The sequence below is a fragment of the Pecten maximus genome, unplaced genomic scaffold (genome assembly GCF_902652985.1).
Source record: "Pecten maximus unplaced genomic scaffold, xPecMax1.1, whole genome shotgun sequence".
Lineage (NCBI taxonomy): Eukaryota > Metazoa > Mollusca > Bivalvia > Pectinida > Pectinidae > Pecten > Pecten maximus.
The window spans coordinates 1-7,746 of record NW_022983108.1 but is presented as its reverse complement, the minus strand read 5'-3'; the positions used below and the strand labels follow the sequence as shown (position 1 = coordinate 7,746).

The window sequence follows — 7,746 nt, the reverse complement described above, 5'->3', positions numbered from 1 at the left end:
GATAAATATTCAGAGATATTTGCACGATGTAAAAAATCAATTCGCGATTTCTACTCATATATTAGTGATGTGCATATGTGTGTCAAAGTTTGGCTTCGCAATTCAAGATGGAAAATCCGAGGAGAAAACGTCTGATACTTGATAATAGCCACAAATAAGGAATATTTAACTTTGCCAGTGATAATCCATATTTGAAGCCTTGCATCAAAATCCGCAGTTAAATATGTGTTGTGTAGCAATAATCGTAAATTCTTCTGATACTTTATAATTACGTGCCTATAAAAAAAGCCTATCTAACAAGGCTCGGTTTGTGAGTTTTCCTGAATGTATTTAGGAGACAGAATATTACATTTCTGTTATATTTTCAATACTACCGTCACCCTCGTAATACCATCAAAATTGCCGCAGACAGGTTGGCGGTACAACCAAGATATTTTGTACATTGTACATATGAAATAAACCCATAATCTATTCTGATTCGTCGCATCATTGTTTTCGGTTATTTAAAAACAGAAACCCGGAGATTGGCATAATGCAAAGCTGTTTTACATCGGGTTGATAAATATGTTAAAACATTACTATTGGCTGTCACTTTTTCGATTTTAAACTTAGTTCACAAATAGGAAATAATTTGAAAACATCTTTAAAAAATAAGTAAATGCTGCGTTCCGATTGCGACAATGTCGCAATCGTCCTTATATAGATAATTCTTTCAGAAACGTCGCATTTCTTTATATAAAAGAATAGTGTTTTACGTTTACCTTTATGTGCACTAGGCCTAATCGAAATGTTCTGTTTTAGGAAGAGTAGACAAGATCGCGAAATGGAAGAGTTGAGACAGAAGGTATGAAAGCAATCAATTCTTCCTTTAGTTGTGTAACACCTGATGTTACCTGATATAAAAGCTGTCATTATTCCTATAGATTTGTACTGTAACCATCTTTAATTGTCCCCAGTAAAGTAAGCTCCACCCTGAGAAGATTTAGTTATGTTGAATTTAAAGTCAATGCAATTCTCAATAAAATTCAGGCACAAAGTCAGAATAATTGTACGCAGCATATAATTTCCTACTTATTAATATATCCCAACAATCTCATCGAAATTAATCTACATGTGATTTTGACCTTTACCAGTAATAAATACCGTCACGCAATCCAACATTCAGCTATATGGTCGCAAAACGCACCAAAAGCAAATCTGCGAAGCGCGCGTCTCGCACATTTGTGCGGGTTGGTAAGATCGGGTCATCATATTACTAAATGACAAAATGCGGAAAATATCACAACAAATCTCCATTCATCTAATTTTTCCTGGAAAAAAATAACAATGACGAGCTCATATGGATCAGTCTTGTCGTATGTTTTCTGTTGCAGAGGACGTACACATGTAGTCTCGGTCATTCACACAGCAGTATGCGAGAGGTTAACGCTTGTCATGATTAGTAAGTGACAGCAAAATTGTAACTTTTCTACCTTAGTTATCTCCAATATTGTTAATGGGGGGGGGGGGGGGGGGGGGGGGGGGGGGGGGGGGGGGGGAGGGAGTATGGTTGGTTTTGGTTGGGGAATGATTTAATACTAACACTGTCAACTCACTATATATATACCAATATCGTTATATTAATCAATGATCGGAGAGACCATCGATTATTTTACATGTATCAAAACACAACTGGAATCTGCATTTGTCTTTAATATCCATTTTGATAGATTGAAATGCATGTATTCGAATATGAATGCTATATTGACATTTGTATCTTTCCACAGCAGGCTGAAATCCCAGTTTCTCGAACGCTTTGCCAAATTGCCGAGGTATGCACGATCACTCCATACAAATAAATCACTCCCAACTATTAAAGTTATTATCAATCCATGTTGTTGAAGCAACTACAATTTAATCTCTCGCGTCTTAAGATATCTTATATTTAAAGTTAATTTAGAGAAAAATAATTAGGATAAAAACATGTACTAGATACATATAACTGTTTCGGAGTGAACCAACGACACAGTAAACAGAATAACCCCCGAGAAAATAATGAATTTATAAATTACAAGAATAAAACAAATTAACAACTTCATAAGTCATGTGATGAAGCCATGGAAACATAATAAATTATACGAAATTATTATCTTTAACTGAGTTGATGACTGCACACCTGCTCACAGACCTATTTGACCTTTCACCCTAGATTACATATCATTGAGTACCTGCAGTATAGCATAAGGTAAGGGCGACACACACCTGTCGTTTGGACGGTTTTAGTGATGTTGACATCACAGGAGTATTTAATCTGAAGTGACAGAAAAAAGGATAATGAACATTATTTTACCAGAAAATATGAGAATGATCATCGACAGTTTGACTTCCATTTTACTCATCAATATTGCGTGTTACACTTGTCAAGGTAGGTCCTTTTTTCAATTGTGCCTTCCGATGGAACATTGCAAAGGTTATTTTACATTAAGGATTGAAGAAAGGGTACATGTACAACAGATGTGTGACATAAATGAGTTCGTAACGTTCAAATGAATTATCAGTATTTTGTCTTAATTCAGGAATAGATTATGTAACGAATTTGATGTGTTTTAAAAGAAATCTAGTTTCCTCACGTTATTAAAAGGACTGCCCAATATAATGCTAATTTAAAACAAAATCAAAGTGATACCGTGGTTTTTTTTATACCCTTATTAAAAGTAAATAGCGTTCCAAAAGAAAATAATGTTGTAAATGATGTTTATTTTCTTAAGTAAATGAGGAATTTTTATTGAAAACAGCATGAAAATTAACTTTAAACCAATATCTTTAAGCTTGCAAAGGTTTCCTATCAATGAATCCAGAAAAAAAATCATTGAAATATGTTTCCACTCTAAGATAATAGTATGGTAGAATTTAATTCTACGAACTGAAATCACTTTTGACATGCTATTAAAGATATACAATAATAATTATCTATTCTAGACTTTGGTGCATTTTTATTCAAATAATCTTAACTACAAGCCATGTCGTATTATAAGAATGATTTATTTGATGTAGAAATGTACTTTTGGTTTATTTTGTATGGAAATGCATAGTTTAATCGTTTTGTCTACCAATAGTTAAATATCGACGAGGTAAACATGTACATGTGAATAATACAATTAAAAGGTTATAAAGGTTTGAAGCTTGCCAATGTTGCTTTATTTGGTGAAAAACATTATTTTGATTGTTTTGTTATTTTAGATGTTTCACAAAATGGTCCAATGTCACACAATGGAAATCTGTTCAAAGATTTGAATGAGAATACAGGTAACAACATAAATGGAATGCCAGCATACATCCCACGAGGAAACATGGCGGCCATGACCGGATATGGACAGAATTGTCCCCTTTTACAAGGAATGACAATCCAAAACGCACAATCCAGTTCAATTCAATTCGGAATAAATCCAATTCGACCTTTTATGGGTAATTCACATTAACTCTTGTGGTTTAAAGGATTTTATTTAACGATTTTTGCAAAATAAAATATATTATCTTTGTTTAACATGTTTGTGATAGTTATATTTGAATACTTCTGATGATACGTGATTTTGAAATCGTGCTTATTTTATGTAATGTTCAATTTGTTCGATATGCAAAAAAAGTCAGGTTTAAAAATTTGCAATATTGAAATGAAGCGTTGCCAAAATTAAGGCAGGCATCCGTTGTAATTGTTTATGGTTCTTCAAATTTAGCATTTGTGACGTTAGTGTGATGACGTTGTGTTATTTACAGGCATGGCTTCCGGTTGCAGTTGTACGTTGACCGTCAATATGAGAGGGTGTTTCATCTGTCCTTGCGGAAATAACGGTACGATATCTACTTTGCAATCTGTAGATTTACCAAATATATTTATCAAATGATAATAAATGTAATTTCAAAAAAAAAAAAAAAAAAAAATATATATATATATATATTATTGCATTTGTGTTGGTGACAGTGTTTCCAATATAGCTCCTTCATTTCACGAGCATTCCATATTGTAAATATCATATCTGAACGGTACCTTTATTTTAATATGTCGTGCTGAATTATGATTGCGCTATGTACACGTTTTCTATATCAAATAATAACGGTGCGCTAATTAATCCTTGCATTAGTAATCAGTTAAAATGATAAAGTGCTGAAGTAACTACATGAACAGTTGTTTGAATCATGGTGGAAACATTAAACCTTATATTGAACTATAAAATGTGCATGCTAAAGTGCTGAAATAACTGCATGAACAGTTGTTTGAAACGTGGTGGAAACAATAAACTTAAATTGAACTGTAAAATTTGCATGTTAAAGTGCTGAAATAACTACAGGAACAGTTGTTTGAATCATGGTGGAAACATTAAACCTTATATTGAACTGTAAAATTTGCATGCTAAAGTGCTGAAATAACTGCATGAACAGTTGTTTGAAACGTGGTGGAAACAAACTTAAATTGAACTATAAAATGTGCATGCTAAAGTGCTGAAATAACTACAGGAACAGTTGTTTGAATCATGGTGGAAACATTAAACCTAATATTGAACTGTAAAATTTGCAGTCATATCTACTTTAACCTTATTCTTTCTGTTTATCAGAGACGCCGATTCCGACCACTGATCGAGGGACATTAACAACTCCTACCACGAAGGTTATACAAACCGGAAGTCCTCGTTCTACCTCAGCTAGACAATCACATTATCAGACGTCTGGATTGTCATCTGCACTCCTCGGAAAGGTTAATGAGGAGAGACAGCCAGGTATGAACTGGAATCACGAGAACAATGTGGTTTATGGTGAAAACAAAGGACTAAAAAGTACACAAATCTCTTCATTAATAAGCGAAAAGATTGTGACAGGTCAAATTTCAGAATCTGATAAAAGTATAAAGTTAAAGAATTTATCAGACACTGAAACCTCATCTGGGAATTTCTCATCGTTGCAACATCAGACCCGGAATGCAGATGATTTATCCAGTGAAAGAAGCTTCCCGTTTGCAGTTTCTCTTGGAAGTTCATTTCTTCTGACATGCGCAGTGTGTTGTGTGCTCGCATACCTGTTGTTTAAGACAAGGAAAAACATAGACCACCAACGGAACGAGTTGTACTTCGTCGAAAAGTCGTTCAGGCAATCAATATCATCAAATGACGATAGCATGAAAAGTGCAGATGAGATTATATATTCTCTGATCGGAAAACGGAAACCGCCTGTTTTACCCGCACGGTCACCTCCTCTGACGCCTACAGCGCCACCTGTTTCTTCGGCGACATCTTCCGGTCAAACTTGCTTTAGTTTCCCGCCTGATGATCTTAGACATGACTATTTGGAACTGATATGAACAGTTTCAATGGAATGAATGTCTTTGAGAGGGTGACACTGCCAGGTGGTGTAAGGCTGTTTGTTACACCTGTCTTATACTACTGTTCATGTTGTACCTTAAAAGGTCTGTTCAAAGTATATCTAAGACGTGTTGGCCTTTAGAACGCGTCGATATGCTGCTTACTAAATTATGAATGAAGTTGACTTTCTCGGCAAAAAAGGGAAGTGAATAGAAATAAAGGACAATCCCTGTAACCCAAACATCATGTTCGAAAACAACATTGGAAATTGTCAATAAACATGAAAGGCAACCATGCAACGCCTTATTAGAGCAAATCCATTAACCTATTAACCTGTATACGGTATCAAAAACAGAATAAAAAAAATGAAAAAAAATCATTCACCTTTTCGTCAGTAATATCGGCTCCCACTCTTAATCAGAGCCAACTGAACAGTGCATAGTATTGAAAGTAAAAAACAAAAATCCAGTTGAAAACATTTATGTACATATAAAATCTAATCTACAACCCGAAGGATTACGTTACTACGATAATAATTGAATATTTAACATCTGTGCGCAACCGCTGTATGCAAGTTTCGGAAAATGCATTGGACTTAATTCATGAAACAACCACGGTATATCCATACAAGCCTGAACCTGACTTAGAACAACATAAAGGCAGTAATTCAGTAACCAATATTGCATTTCCCCTATCTTCGGTTGTGTGTTATCTATTGTAACGTACTTTTGAACAACACCTCTATTTTGAGTGATCAAACATTTGAGGTATTCGTATTGAGAATAAGGAAAAAGTTAATAACTTTCTAAATACTAATGATATATTGATACAAATATTAACCGAAAATGTGATACACTTATCACTATGGAAATACCACGTACATTATCAATAACTCCGTGTTTTCTTATCTTTATAGTATGTAGTATGTGTTTGTCTCCTTGTGGTAGCGATGAACTAATGCCGACTTTATAGTGCTACATTGTACCTCACTGAAGTATACTGGCGAAGGCATCTAGCAGGACATCTCACCCGGTCACATCGAGAGCTTAGTACTTGGATCTCAAATGTCGTCTCAGACGAAGATAGCAGTAACACTGGAGCATTCAGAATAAAAAAAAAAAAAAAATCAGCTATGGACGGGGAGGTAACCTTGCACGAAACAATGCCAAGACCACAGCCAAAATTAAATCAAATCATATCAAAGATTCTACACAACTAACAGCGTATATACTGGTAAAATGACCTTCATGGTATAGAAAGATATTTTCCGATGGAAACTATTAAAACTAATAATTTAATTTTGTATGAAACACGCATTTTCATTGGCTGAAATAATTTTGTTATACCTCCATAACATAATTTTTGACGTTGCGAAATGTAACGTCATTTTTGATTGGCTGATGACGTTGCGTAATAATTTATCACAGAAAAGAGTTCGCCAAAGAAAGTGAAATATCTTGGTGTGTATAAGACGAAATTAAATTATCAGAATTAACATTAATTATTTTTTCTGTTATACAGTCATAACATAAAAAACTGGAGTGTACTCTCTTCATAAACCGCTTCGCGGTTTATTTAGAGTACACTCCAGTTTTTTTCTGTTATGACTGTATAACAGAAAAAAATATTTGATGTTAATCCTTAAATAACAGTCTTGAAACAAGAGGCCCATGGGTCCTGTATCGCTCACATGGTTTGATTTGACCAAATGTCAAAATAATGTTCATGTTCAATTGGTTTTATTTTTCAATCTCAAACAATGCTATCGATGGTTGAAGTGTGGGGATCCCAACTGCTTTAGAGAAATGACAAAGTCAAGACTCTCTAAGGGTCTGAAAGACCCCAAGAATTATTTTTACAACATCCATTCATAACTTAATTACTAGTACCGATTTAAAGGAATACCATTAATTTGCCCAATTGGGCCCGCCCCTTTGGCCCCTCGGGGGTCAGAGTCACCATTTATTCAGAATATGTTCCCCTTCCCCCAAGGATGTTTCTGACCAAATTTGGATCAAATCCATTCATAACTTTATGACTAGTAGCGATTTAAAGGCATGACCTCAATTTCCCCTATTGGGCCTCGCCCTTTTGGACCCTTGGGGATCAGAGTCACCATTTATGCAAAATCTGTTCCACTTCCCCCAAGGACCATCGGTCCAGGTGAGCTAAAATGAGCAAATATCATGTCGAAGAATATATTCCAAATAAAGAGACGGTTTACGATATAATTTCCTCAGGTTTTCCATTGAGCATCAGTCACGAGATCAATTTTACTTCCTTTTGGAAAGTCCCGAAAGAAAGCCCGATGTATATACTAACATCCAATAAACTTCCTGTATAATGTACATTAGACACAATAGTTAATCATAGTATGACATGTAAATCAATTTCAAAACTTATTAAAAAAATTTTG

At 34.7% G+C, this 7,746-nt stretch overlaps 1 long non-coding RNA gene across 1 annotated transcript; it reads left to right on the top strand.

Annotated features, from left to right (window-relative positions):
* The first annotated feature begins 741 nt into the window (after window positions 1-741).
* LOC117321483 lies at window positions 742-1,811 on the top strand. The gene is made up of 3 exons (XR_004531370.1): window positions 742-844; window positions 1,374-1,441; window positions 1,767-1,811. It is a non-coding gene; the product is annotated as an uncharacterized LOC117321483 (long non-coding RNA).
* Window positions 1,812-7,746: the final 5,935 nt, after the last annotated feature.